We start from the raw sequence: 14,551 nt of genomic DNA, 5'->3' as shown, positions 1-14,551 counted from the left end.
ATGTACTTCCTGTTAACAGACATTTTGGGGAAATGTGGTTTGAAGATGCAAAAAAGTGGGAGATTTTACTTTGTAATTTTTTTAAAACAAAAAGTGTGTTTTAATGTTATAGTGGAAAAGTCATAAGTGTGTGGTTTTTGTGTGTAACTGTGCTTCCTGCATGTGTGTTTAGTTCTGAAGTCTTCAGCTCAATTTCCCTTGTATTTTCCCGCCCAGGCAGTACCATGAAAATGTTCTTACTCATTGGAAACTCACCTATTTCTGTACTCCACTATCCATATCCCTGTATCTGATGCTTAAAGTCTGTTCCTTGTAGACACAAAGGTGGCCTATGGTTCCTGCTGGTTGACAATGACTTTGGCTGACTCATCTTCCCTTTATCTAAGGAAGCTGGCAATTGTTTGCCCTTGAAAACATTAGGGAGGGCTTTATTCCTAAGCGTGTAGCCTTGTGCTCTCCCCAGAGGAGTGCAAATTAGAAATAAGCCAAGTGATAGTCACCATATTTGCTCCTCTAAGGAGCAATCCCTCGTTAAGTGGTGCTTGATAGCACTGAACCCAATTAATTAGTGAACCGTCATCAGTTCCTCTCAGGAATTTTTAATGATGACTCGGCTTTTGTAGTTAATGTAAATTTTCATTTAGGTGGATTTATTTTTATACATAGGCCTGTTTTCCCATTTCAGAGCAGATACTCCTTGATCTAAGAAGGGAAAAGTAAGAGCAAACCTAACATCTCTTGAAGGATCTGCTGCATGTCAGGAGCTTACAAACATTGACTACTTTCGCTTCCTCACTCACCACTAGGTAATGTTCTTCCAGCAGGCCTTGGTGTGCTCGCTGAGTGAGCTCCTGAGGGGACTGTCCCCCTTCTGCTCCATTCTCCGCAGTCCCTTTGGGGTTCATTCTCCCGAATGGATCCTGCTTCCTTGTGCTCACTGGGCTGCCCCATCACCTCTTGTAATGCCTAAGTGATGGATCCAGTTTTTGCTAAGTTCTTGCCTTATTCTGGCACGGCATCTCCATGGGCGCTACCTCAGTAATGATTATAATGGTGGTGATAATAATAAAAATAGAAGATAGATGTGTCTGTATTGAGTCCTTGTTGTACTGGGCAAAGCACTGAGCACTCTCATGCATTGAGTCCTTCTTCCTTCCAATCATCTGGTGAGGTTCAGGTGCTCAGTGTGGGCCGGGGGGTCTGACATCCACAGCCAGGTTTATCTAGGAAACGGAAGCTAAGGTTGGTCCAAGCTCTTTTTATTTTTATTTCACTATTCACTTAGATAGTTAAGCTCTTACACTAGGTTTTTGCAGGCTAGTCACCAGTGCCAAATTATTTCTCCCACTGAATCATAGCCACATAGTCCCAGACATTATAAATATGTGGTTGAACTACGATTCATACATACCAGCATTTTATCAAATGTCATAGTCAAGCTAATAATGAAGTATACCAATAATAAATCACAGAGCTCAAAAGCATATAAAATATGAGATATCTGCTGATTTCATTAACGGAAACACTGTTTTTTTTAACCAAATGATGGGAAAGAAGGGAAAAAATTCAATCTTTTGATAACAATAATAACCATCTTTCAATACATGTGATAAAAGAAATGACAAGGTTTTCAGAAATTCTGTAATTCCTTACCTATCTACTCTCAATATTTATCTACCATCTTGGGCTTGGGCAATGAGTTTTGTTCATTCTTATATTCCCTCCCTTCTATCCTTCCTTTGGCTCAATTCAGTTCAGGCAACACATCCCAAGAATCTATGTAGACTGGGTCACACAGACCTTGACAGACATCCTCACAGCCTTTGGGAAAGAGAGCTGTCTAAGTGCACATCATCATGGACCAATATGACTGCTGTGATAGCTGTCGGTCCCGGGAGGAACGGGAATCCCAAGAGTAGTGGGCCCCTGAAAATGCGTGCACCTGAAATAAACATGTCTACGAGTCTCATTAAACCTAGTTTTTCAAGGCGACCCACAGTAGGTATACAACAAATGCACAGAGAGTGACTGGACAGACTACCTTTCTTCATGTCTAATTGGAAGGGTACCTAGTGATTTGAAGCGGTCAGTCAAGGCTCACAACCTAGGGTCTCATGGTCGGTGCTGTCCCATTAGAGCTGCCCAAGAAGGTCACTGTCTTGTGATGTCCTCAGATCTCATCATTGCTGGAAGCTGACTAATTACAAGCAGGGAAGTGAGGACCTTGAAATGCCCCCCGCTGCACTTTTGGCCCCACTGTCAAACGCAGGACTCATTTCTGGTAACTTCTTTGGCTTCTGTGAGCAACCTGGCCATGTCTGGCTGTGTGTGGGTGGTGCTCAGAATGAATGGAAGAGAAAGCAGATAGGGACCCAGGGGATGGAGAGGATTTATTTACTTATTTATTTTTATTCCATTCAAAGTAATGAGAAGGCTTTGAGAACAGTTAGTGATGTCCGCTACTGTATTGGCTTTCTCTGTTTCCATGGGAAATCAAGTTCTGGACGGACTGAATCTGGCTAAGAAAAAGGACAGTGGACAGGATGGGAAGGCTGATGGCAAGTGCAGTGTGGTTATTTTTAGAGTGCCTTGTACTTTTCAGAGTATTTTCCCCGAACCCTGTTCACCTGGACTCTCAGAGCACATGAAGAACTCTCAGTATGGTGGTAGCTGGGCACTATGGAAAGACCATGGACTTGACAAGCTATCGAAAAACTAGTGGGAAGCAGCACTTTCCTGGATCGTGATTCTGTTAAGTTTTATCTACCACTTGGCATCTCAGTTTCCTCCTCTAGCATCCACAGTAATATGGTGGGACTGTTTCATTCGAGTAACTTTAGATGCTGGAACACGTAAAACCTTAATATTTAGTAACTCAGCACAAAGAATTTAAAGTCTATTTCTTATAAAATATCCCAAGGGGGATGGGTACTGGTCAGTGGGTGGTGCTTCTTTGTGCATTGGAAGACAGGCCTCTTCCCTGTGGTTGGTCTGCCATATTTCAAGGACCTTGAAATCCATCCAGTTGGCAGAGGGGCAAAGAAGGGTAGAGAAGGTGAAGCCACATCTTAAGTACCTTGTCCTGCAAGTGGCATATAGTCACTTCACTTGCATTCTGCTGGGGAGAACTGGGCATATTTGTCCACATGGGTGACACAATGCAGTCATCTAGGCTAGACAGTAGAAATTTCCAGAATCAGAACTCCAGTGCTGTGTGGGATCTGAAGGACCAGCGGTGCCAGTCCAGGTGAGAGTAGGCACCTGCCTTTCTTGGGTTGGCAGCTCCCTTCAGTCTACTTGGGCTTCAGAACCTCATAGAAAGGGCACTCGAGACATCATCTGGCTATCACCCCACCTGCCTGTAGATGGAAAAACGGAGGCTTAGCAGGTCAGAAGACGGATGGAGTCAGCGCAAACTCAGCTGGCCTCAAGTCCAAGGTCCTGCTCTTGATGAAGGCCTCCACCCTAGATCACACTCCGAGACTGCTGTTTTTCTAAACTTTGCATATGGCCACCTCCCAGGCCATGAGAGAGGGACCATGTCACAGTGTTGGGACATGGGACACAGTGCCCATGTCAGGGCAGTGGGGATAGTAAGAGAGGGAGTGGGTAGGTTCATGAGACCCCGACATTTCTGCTGTCTAGTTCATGATAGAGTAAGAATTATGTTAGCTGCCTCCTCCTTAGGTTTTCAGCTCAGTAAATAGACCTGGACACGCACTCCCTCCTTTATGGTGACAGCGTCCTCAGCCTGTTGCCTGTCAGACAGGGGCTCCGTCGCTGGGGTTCTCATTTCCCCATGTCAGGGATGATGCCGTGTGTGACCGACCTGTGCCTATTCTGGGAGTTCGTAACAACTGAAAACAGGGAGGCGTGTTTCAGAGTTACTTCTCAGAATCCTGTTGTGCTTATGCACAAAGATATTGGCTGTAGCGGTATTTATAACAGTGAAAAATCAGAAATAGCTGCAATTGCAGAGAATGCAGGACTGCATTCCAAGAACTGCAGCACACGCAGGGTATGGATTATTCAGATGTTTAAACATCACAGTGGTGGTTAAAAAGGGTTACCTAATGAAACACAAGGATGGGAGGCAAATTGTTAACGAGGCGCAATGAACAGAGAAACAAAAATGTGATAAAAGTTCAGAGAATTTGAATGGCTCACAGATCAGCAGTCATGCCGTGACCAGCTGTTCTGTGCCAGGCAGCCGGGCGGGGGCTCAGTGGAGGTTCTCTCGAAGAGGTGGGCAGCTGTCCGCCTGGGCCTCTGTCTCTACCGTGAGGCTCCTGGAAACCCTCGGCAGTGTGGCTCTGAGCTGATGCGCAGGAGAAACGCCAGAGGGAAGACACTGAGCTGTTCGCCAGGTGAAAACACAGTGAGCGCAGGGTAACTCAGGGCGTGTCTGCCTGGGGGAGGCTCAGCTGGTCTATGAACCAGCCTCCATCCAGCCTGCTGGGCGGGAGCCCACCTCCTCAGACCTGTGCTGCATGGGCTATAATGAGTGTGCTACCCAGGGCATTACGAATGAGAAAGCCTCCCACTGGCCAGGTGAGTGGTTGGTGTTGCTGTGTGTGGTATAGAGTTGGTCCCCAACTCTACCACCCCGTTAAAATCCTCTGGATCTAACATCACAAGGGCAAGGGCTGGCTCTCCTGTTCCTTGGCAATCCATGTATGATTCATAATGATGGTAGCAGATGAGGCTTGAAGTCTGCGTTTCAGTCTGCAGCTGACGAAACTCTTTTCCCAAAGGAGGCGTGCCCCGCCTCCTGGGAGGACCTCGGCCATCTAACTGGCCTGGGCTGCCCGGTTCCCAGCAGTGTGGTCAGTGACCGGCAGCCTACTGTGGGGCGGAGGTTCCTGTCCGCCTAGGAACATCAGAGCACACTGGACCTGGCCCAGCTGGGGGCAAGTGCCATGCTCAGGATGCTGCAGTCACCTGTAGGGCAGAGAGCCTTGGAAATGGGGACTACAGCAGGCTGGCCTTTGTTTTATGTTCAGCATTTTTTATATCGGGGAAATAATGAAAAATCATGCACCAATTTAAAAAATAATATAAGGAAGGGAGCTTACCGACCCCACTGTGAAAGCCATCCCACCTCTTCCCGAGATAATAGTCCCGGTTATCTGGAAATTCATGCAAACCCAGTGGTGTACTGTTCAGCCTCTCAGGATGGAATAAAAGCCCCAAATTGTAGGTTTGTTGATTTCCATGGTGAAATCCCACCACGGCTGATTTCAGGCTACCAAAGGTTTAAAAACCAGTAGCTGAATTCTTGACTATTTAACAATTAGCTTTTAGAAACCAGTGGGTGCTCACAATTTGATTGCTTTCTTTTTTCTTTTGGGAAATTGGCACTCTGCTACATAAGTTAGTCAGCATGTCATTTTCATTTCCTGTGTCACAGACCTCTTCCCAGGCCAGCACCTGCAGATTCAGCTCCCCACCTTCACATGATAGGGTTTCCACGGAGGTCCACCGTGTTGTTTCTGGAAGGTTCTTGGAAGGGTGGAATCACCCCCTGCAGGAGGGGGGGGGGGCGACAGCAGTTCTTAGCGTGCCAGGTGGCTGGCTGCGGCAACACTGTCCACATGTCAGACCTGGCGTGTTTCCTCAGGGTTTATTCCAGTTCCTGGCTTCTTCTAAACGTGCTACTCTAATAATCTGTAGGCTAAGCAGCCCCCTTCACTCCAGCTCGTGTTCAGGTTCTGTTAGATTATCTCACTTTTCCTCTGGGAAACCTCTCCTGACATCTCCCTGTCCCCTGTGCTCCCTCCCCGAGGCTGGGCAAAGTGCCTCCACAGGATTCCTCAGAGCACAGGGCTGTCATCCACAATTGTGCTCACCACGCCTTATTATTTTTCGTGAGATGTCTACCAGCTTCCTGTGGAGATGCAGAGAAGCTCTGGTAGGCAGAATGCCACCCGACAATGTTCCCCACCCTCCCAATCTCTGGGGTGATGCCTATGAAAGGGTGACCTTGCATGGCAAAGGGACTTTGCAGGTATAATTAAGGTTTATGCAGAGAGTCAGAGAGATTCTAGGGATCAGGGGGAGTTGGGGTGTTGGTACTGCCTCTGAAGTGTAGGGGTCCACATGTAAGACTGGAGGGAGGACTCTACTATCTAAAGGTGGCCCCCAGCTGACTGCCAGCAAAGAAACAAACCTGAATCCTACAATGCAGGGAACTTAATTTGGCCAAGGGCATGAATGGATAAGCTGGTGGGTCCCACCCATAGCCCCCCTCCCACGCAGCTGACACCTTGCATCCAGTCTGGGGCAGAGAGCCAGCCAAGCCACCTCTCGATTCTGACCTGTGAAACTATGGGGAAATCAAAGTGTGTGTGCTGTTGCAACTTCTAAATCTGCCGTGATTGGTTACAGCAGCCGCAGAAAACTGGCGGTGGTTGGGGACACGGGTTCTGGCTGAGAATGTAAGAGAGCCCCTCATCCGCAGGACACACGTCCCAAGACCTTCCGGGGGTTCCTGAAACTGCAGAGCTTACCGATCCCTGTGTGCACTCTGGTTTTTCCTACACGTACATATCTACGATAAAGCTGAATTTGTAATTAGACACAGGAGGGAGTTACCCATAATAACTAATAGCACAATAGAAGGATGGTAACAGTGCCCTGTAATGAAAGTTACGTGAATGTGGTCTCTCTCTCTCACATCTAACTGTATTACACTCACCCTTCTTGTGATGGTGTGAGGTGATACAATGCCTTGTTAAGTTAGGAACTCTCACCTTTTTACTTAAAGGAAGCACATATTGGCATCTCTTTGGTGGATCCGAATCGCCAGCATCACTGCTCATGTGCTTTGGGGCCATTATGCAGTGAAATAAAGGTCATATGGACAGGTGGTGTAACACTGTGACCACTGATCTGATAACCGAGGGACTGAGAGGCTAATGGGCAGGTAGAGTGCCCAGTGTGGAGATGTAGGACAAAGGGATGATTCTCATCCTGGGCAGGATGGAGAGGGACAGCAGGAGAGTTCATCACTCTACTCAGACTGACAGGCCATTTAAAACTCATGAATCGTTTATTTCTGGGATCTTCCATTTAATATTTTTGGTCCACAGTTGGCCACAGGTAACCGAAACCATGGAAAATGAAACCATGGGTGAGGAGGGTAGGGAAGGGACCAAGTGTCTCCTTTTTGACACATCCCCACCCAGCTTTTCCCAGCTCTCCTGAATGAGGTGATTCCACCATCTTCCAGACGGTTCATCTCCTGTGGCATCTATAGTCATCACTCAGGGGATTTTACCACCACACTGTGGGGTTTAGCTCCCCATGTCAGACCTCCTGGATGCTGTGGTTGCTTCCTAAGGCATGTCCCCACTTCCAAGCCTGCCCTGTTCCCACCATCCTCCACCCTGCACAAAGACACACCTTCCTGAAGCTCACTTTGCCCACATCACTTGCTCTCAGGTACAGGCATCTGTGGTTCTCACGTTCCCACTGAATCCAGTGCAAACCCTTCAGCCAAGAATTCTGAGTCCTCAGTTGGGACAGGAGCCTGCCTCTGCACCTGCGTTTCTCAGGACTCCCTCTGGGCTTCTGCCTTCTGCCCTTGCCCCCTTGCACAGCCAGCCCTCCCAGCGCCACGTCTTACAGCTCTACCATTCCTTTAGGGCCATCTCATTCCTGAAGCCCCCACGGAGTCCCCAGAGGTATTGCAACTATTTATAGGTGTGATGCACAGGTCCCCATCAGACTGTAGTTGCTTTTAGGGCCTCCTCCCTTCCTCCCTTTCCTCCCCCAGTGCCTTACCATAGTGACACCCATCACCCGTGCTCACAACCTAGTCATGGGATGTCAGGATGAAGGAGAGAAGCAATGGAACATTAGGGACGTTTTACTATATTAGGCATATTGCCTACTGTTGCTCATGAAAATGCCTCTTAAATGATTATTCAGTGAGTTTATTTTGAATTACTTAAAAATGGTTGCCTCTGAGATCTTCAGATACTTCCAGTATTTTTAGTACATTCCTTCTGCAACAGCATTTCTGTTTGTAGGAGCTGAATGTGTTCTGTTCAAAGATAGCCCAAACCTTGGTGAGTAGTATTTTACTATTTATGATATAGTATTTATTATATTACCAGTTTTATAATAATAGCTAATACATATTGAGTCCCGTGAATCAGGTCATTTAATCCTTACAATGGTGCTCTGAAGTGGGGACTATTAGTCGCTACTGTTTATGAATGAGGAAACCGGGGCACAGAGAGGTTAAGTGATTAACTCGAGGTCACACAGCTAGTCCATAGTAGAGCCCAATTTTCCACCCATGTAGTTTAGCTCTAGCACCTTTGGCATTGTGCCTGTCAAACTTCCCTCCACAGCTACCATTTGTTTCATTCAGCAGAAGGAGAACAACCCTCTGTCCCTGGGTGACAATCAGAGCATTATTGCTCTGGTTCCCTGCTCGTTACTACTTTTAACACTTCATACATGCACAAGACTTTACAGTTTCAAAGATGTTCCCCTCGGAGAGACTTGAGGCTGGTGACAAGGATGATTCCTACTTTGCAGATTCTTCCTAAGTGAAATGACCAAGTCCAAAGTCAATCTCATCAAAGCCCATTGGGTGCAGAGGACTCAGGGGCCCAGGGCTCCTCATTCCAGGCAGGTCTTTCTTCTACCACAAGCAGGACCCCTGACCTGGCCCCCCCACACCCCACTGTTGCCACACAAGACGGATGACAGTCAAGTCTGCTTGAGCTACTCGCACAGGCCCGAGTCAGCAAATGGTGATATTTTCCTTAGAATTTCATCTTCGGTCTGTGGATTTTCCATTTGTGAGTTATTATGGTCTTTTCAGGTAGGGAGGCCCATTCTCTTTCTTTCTTTTTTCCCTACTATTTTTCTCCAAGCTGCGGAAACATGGGGTAGGGAGGGGAAAAAAAATCTTTCCATATTCCATCCTAAAGAAGTTTGCCAAAGTGTCTGTCCTGCTGGCTGCTGGCTGCAGGCCCGTCCCCATCCTCAGAAGCTGTGTCCACAGTGAGTTGCCTACATAACCAGCGCCAGCCCAGGGGCCTCTGTGGTGGCCCTGGCATTGGTGGCTGTATGCAGGCCCACCCCGCCCCGAAGTGTGCATCTCCTTGGCGCCAGAACGCCCCTTCTGCTGGGAAGCTGCATGTTTCCTATTCCCAGTGCTACCCCCGTCCCTCCTCCTGACTTTTAATAACTGCACAGGAAGTTTCTTTCCCTCCAGTAAAGATGGTCATTACATTTTTGAGCCTGGGTGTTGACATTTTCTTCAAACCCCCAAGAGCCTTGACACAGGCTCATGAGTCACATTTTAGAAGAGGCGAGAGCTTGGGCTCTAGATTAGACAAGACTGAAGTTTGAATATAGGGCTGGGCTTTGGACTGGCTGTGTGGCTATGGATGAGTGGCTTAACCTTTCTGAGGCTCCGTCAGTTTTTTTGTCTGCAAAAGGGGGGTGCATAGCCCCAACAGGGCTGTGTGAGGAGGGCAGGCTCCTCACCTGGGTGCATACAGTAGATCCAGGGGAAGCCACCTTTCTTGTGGTTTCCCCCCAGCACGCCGCCACTCCCTGGCTGCCCCCAGATGGTAGAGGACAGAGAATGGTGGAAGCTGGCTTGAGAAGGTGAGCAGAAAAAAATGAGGTAATGTAACAGAGTCATTCCCCATTGAAAAGGCTTCTGCGAAAGTGTTAATGATCTCAGCAGTTTTGCTTAACCGAGACCACAAGGCAAGTTCAGCAAGTTCACTCTCTTCTTTACACGGTCACGCTGCGGGAGAGGCTGAACTTCTGGCGGGCACCTGCACTCCGAAGTCAGCGTGTCCGCTGGTGCATCTGGACCTCCCGGCTTACTAGCTCTGGAACTTTGGATATTTGGCTTCTCTGGGCCTGACTTTCCTCCTCTGAAAAGTGGCGATAAAAGTGTGCCCCGCCTCACAAAATTATTGGGAGGCTTAGGTGTGATAATGTGTGTACAGGCTTAAAATAAGGCTTGCCACGGGAAGTGGGAAGTTAGCTACTGTTGTTACAGGCCCTCATCTCTGTCCGTGTACATGCGTGAGTGTGCACATGGGCATGTGTGTTCACTCACATTTTTGTGAACCTGTTTCCCCACGAGCATGATCTCTGCAGGGCACAGAGTGATGACACCTGCACATCATTGGGCAGAAGGTGCTCAAAATGTGATCTGAGGAGGCTTGTATTTGAGTCATCTGGGGTGTTTGTTAAAAATATTGGCTCCTGGCCCCAGCCCAGAACCACTGAATCGGATGCCGGGTGTCAGTGTGGATCCCTGCATGGCCTTTTCCCCTGATCTCGGCCCATGAGGGACGGCAGGGCTGCAGCCCCTGCGCAGAGGTGTTTTATTGCACGCCCTCCCGCCCCAGCGAAATAAGGACTTTGCGGGTGGGGATGGAAAGTGGGTAGATCAGTTGACTGGGAGCCTTTGCTTGACTTTTATCCAGGATTTGTGATGCTTGAAAACACAGGGAGGATTGCATTCCTTTCTGTGGAACTGCTTAATTCATGCTCACTCTCCCAAGTAGGGTTGCCGGTTGATTCCAGCTACTTAACTCATTGCTATTTGATCTCATTGGGGAAAGGGGAGTGTCTGATGGCCAGAACCTGTGTCAGTTCCCAGCCTGCAAGTCTTGGCCAAGGTGGGTGTTTCCCTGCATTCACAAAGGCCATCCAGACCCAAAGTGCACCGGAATATTCCCTGGCAGGGCCAAGTCTGGTATCAGGTTCACTTTGCTGGTGCCCCATGTGATCATTGCCTCTCCTTTGTGCCTACGCCTTAGGCACAGGGCTTAGCACAGTCCAAAACAGCCTGAGTTCAAATCCTGTCTGGAGCATTTGGCTCAGTAACTTGTATAAGTAACAGAATTATACAAACCTCCCTTTTCCCTCCACAGTGTGGCGTGGTGAACTGATGACCTGGCCCCGCCTCTTCAGCCGCTCCTGCTTCTCTGATGCTGGACTGGATTACAGGACTTGCTTGGTCCACGGGGGTATTAACAGACACATTGCAAGCAGAACTTTGAAAAAGCATTTCCATTTGCACTGTTGGACTTCTGCCATCACCAAGAGAAGGACGTTCTGAGCTAGCCTTCCAGCTCCCAGAAAAGGATGAGAGACATGTAGAACATAACGATGGTGCTCTAATCCTCTGAGCGAGACCAGCCGACCACCAGCCACTCCCAGACCCGTGTGTGAGCCCAGCCAAGACCATCCGAGCTGCCTGCCTGGCCACCCAGGTGCATGGACACTTAGTGCTTGTGCCACTGAGGTTTTGTTGTTACACAGCATTTTTTTAGTGATAAATGTGATGGGAATATCAAGAATAACTATTTGATGTCTTGAATTCTGTAAGGGCAGGGGTTACCTGGCACTCAGTGTATTGTCTGGTATATCAGGTCCCTTTGGTTGAATGACTGGGCCAATAAGGACAACTCTGGCAGCCCCTCTGTGAATGCGTTCAGCATCTAACCTTGCCTGCTTCCTCTACTCTTGAACGTCTCTCTGTTCAGCTGGGATCGCTGCTGGTCCCCATTCACTTGGTTTTCTGTTACAGCAGAGGTGCCATTTGTTGGACAAGTAATAGAGTGAGTGAGGCAGTGAATGGGAGAGAGAGAAAAAGTGTGTGTGTGTGTATGTGTGTGTGTGTGTGTGTGTGTGTGTGTGTGTGTGTGTGTGTGTGTTGGGTAGCGGAGTAGCTGAAGTCCTAGTTTTGAACAGAACTGTAGTTTCTGCTGATCTGCTGAATACTTTGGGTCTTAACCCTCAAGGCAAGCCTGCTATCCATGTTCCTTCTGGGGTGGGGAGGGGGGTATGGAGGGGATGGGGAAGGGAACAGTTCGACACAGATACTGGTTTCAGAACTCACTGTAGGTGAGCTACCTTAAGGTCAGCCCCTATATTTTGGGCACATGCCCTCCCTGCGGTACTTTTTGGCCATTCTCGTTTGCTCCCCACTGCAAAGGAGAAATCGCCCCTTCCATCTGACCCATGAAAGCCCTTTTCTCAGAGGCATCGGGTGCATTACTGGGAGTGCAGCTGAGGAGGCAGGAACATGAGCTCTTAGGGGCAGGGCTTCCTGCCAGCAGGGCAGCTTCTTTTAAAGCCCATCACACCCTCCAGGGACCTCAGCGGATACCCAGGCAGATTCCCCCAGGAGTAGGGGTGTGGCTGGCCCAAGGTTGCACAGTTTGACCAGGTTATGTGACATACCTTCCAAGGCCCGCCCTTGGTGAGTCTGTTTGGGATCGCACGGATCAGTGGGCATCACTGAGATGCTTTGTTGGTAAGTTTCTGGGCTCCACATCAGCTCCTTTAAATAAGCAACCTAGAGCACTATACAGCCCCAGAGCCCCTGGGATATGCTGCTTCCACCCCGCCAAGGAGCTGTGGAGGGAATCCCCCATTTGAGTACCGACATGCCCATCCTCCCACCTGCCAGCTCAGAGCAGGGCCAGGCCAGGAAGGTTACTGGGCCTTGGCTCAGGCTAGCACTGGCTGGGCAGGAGGCGGAGGGAGCGGCGGGCAGAAGCCCTGCTTGGCCAGCCGCCTCAGGCACCTGCCATCCTCCTGTTTGCTCAGCGGGTCCAGAGAGGAAGCAGGATGCTTTCTCTTGGGCCCTTGGCGTTCCCAGCCTCGGGGACCAGCTGCTGGGGCTGGCACCTTCTCTGAGGAGCTTTTGCCCTCTCTCATCTACCTGACAAGCAGGTAATAATCTCACCATCACCTAAGGTAACCCCGAGGGGGAAGGCAGGCGGCCTGGCTAGTGTGCACGGGACAAACTCTGGAAAGGGGCCCAGAAGCTCCTTCAGCCCTGGGGGGCAGAGATGCCCCCTCGGTGGCTCCTCCAAACATCCTGCTGCACACCCTTCCCCACCTCTTTGCCACGTCAGGAAGTGTTTGCTGGAGTTCGGGCCAGAACCTCCAGCGACACACCATCTGCCTTTAATGAGGCAGGAGGAATGATTGAAATCCTCCCTGAGTTTCAGTACAGCTCCTTCCTGTTGGAACCACATGAGAGACTGGCTATAGGGCCCTTCTTACAACCAGGGGATTCCTGCCTCCATAAGAGCTCTACAGTAACCTACGTGTGAGAGCTTCGTGGCGTGCAAAGTGCTTTCACATACACTAGCTTACCCGTGCAGACCTCCCACACCCTGTGAATGAAGCATTACTAATAGCCCCATTTGACAGGTGAGTTAACTGAGGCCAAGAGAGGCGGAGTGACTTGTCCAGTGCCTGCAGGTAGAAGAGGCATCTGAGCAGAGACTGGAAGCCAGGTCTCTCCTCTAAAAATCCAGACTTCTTTCTCATTCGTTCCTTGGTGCTTACAGACATTAAGGAACACGCGGGATTCTCTCTGGGATTTGTGCTCAAACAGGATCAGAGTGGCTGGAAAGGATCGAACAGTTCCATGAGCTGCCTTTGGCTTCAGCTCAACCGAGCGCGGTGTCGATCTTTGAGGCAGGTCCCATTTGCCCCTGTATTACACTGCGGAAGCTGGGATCCCCAGAGGTGAAATGGTTCTCCCCAAGGTCCACAGGAAGCAGGGGGCCCAAGGTGGCCTCCGGTGACTTGGCCTTGCTCTCCTCAGGCCACGTGACCTCCTGCTGAGACCAGGTGTGGTAGGTCAGTTGGGGTCAGGAGCTGGTGCACCTCCTGGGAGGGCTCTGGGGGCACCCAGACCTGCCTGGTGGTCTGCTCCTCCTTCAGAGGGAAAAGCTCAGACGGCAGCCTTCTCCTTACAGCTCTCTCCTCCCAGCTGCCCTCCAGTCCAGAGTCATGGCGTGTGGTGGGAAAGGAGTGAGCTGGTGGGCCCTTGGCTCCAGTGCCCTCGCCGACTGAGAAGTCATTCGAGGAGATACGACAGTCCCTTACCTATGGAAGGGGTGGCAGGGCTTGGAGTGGAGTCCAGGCCCCTGACCCCAGGCCTGTGCTCGGAGGCTCCTTTCCTGCCACCTCCTGGTCCCTCCCTCCCCTTGCTTTTTGGTCCCTCCTGGTCCCTGACCTCAAGCTCTCCTATGGGCCTCCTGCTATGACTCTTGTTCACAAGGTGCTGTGCAGCCCCCACTGCCTGCCCATTTATGTGTGGCTGTCATCTCCAGGAATAACACGAGACCCTCAGTGGAGGGGGTAGGTGTGCCTACCTTTGGAGCTGGGTGCAAGTTGGGTCTGCAGGTGGGCGGAATCTGGTTTCCAGCTCTGCCCCTGTGGCCCAGGGAAGGTTGCATGTTGCCCCTCAAGTTACATGACCATCGCTCCCCCCTGCCGCCCCCTTTGTGCTCTCCTGCAATAGTGACAACCCCACCCCCACCCCCTGTCCAGCACTTAGAAGGTACCAGGCTTCTGTCCCATGTGGCGGTGATTTCCCCTGGGAGCTGGCCACGTGAAGTTGGAAGAGCATTTTGCTGGGGACAGGACCCTACGTTGTGGGCTTACCCTGCTGCCAATGTGCTGACGTGCTTGCTGGCCAGTGTCGTTTACTGAACACTCCAGTCACTGAGGCTCAGGGACAGGTCCCATGCCC

The 14,551-nt window shown here is 50.0% G+C and overlaps 1 long non-coding RNA gene across 2 annotated transcripts in view; it reads left to right on the top strand.

Moving 5' to 3' along the window:
- The window catches only part of LOC119064851 (uncharacterized), a 150,579-nt gene extending 138,915 nt beyond the window's left edge, over positions 1-11,664 (top strand). Inside the window, exon 4 of one of the 2 annotated variants that reach the window (XR_008390758.1) lies at positions 10,923-11,664. This is a non-coding gene — a long non-coding RNA (uncharacterized LOC119064851). The remainder of the gene's footprint in view (positions 1-10,922) is intronic. The other variant, XR_005085495.2, reaches the window with a different exon arrangement.
- The last annotated feature ends 2,887 nt before the right edge of the window (positions 11,665-14,551 follow it).

This window comes from Artibeus jamaicensis, unplaced genomic scaffold (genome assembly GCF_021234435.1).
Source record: "Artibeus jamaicensis isolate MK-2021 breed Jamaican fruit bat unplaced genomic scaffold, CSHL_Jam_final scaffold_916, whole genome shotgun sequence".
NCBI lineage: Eukaryota > Metazoa > Chordata > Mammalia > Chiroptera > Phyllostomidae > Artibeus > Artibeus jamaicensis.
The sequence above is the reverse complement of the archived record's forward strand: the minus strand, read 5'-3'. Positions and strand labels throughout refer to the sequence as shown.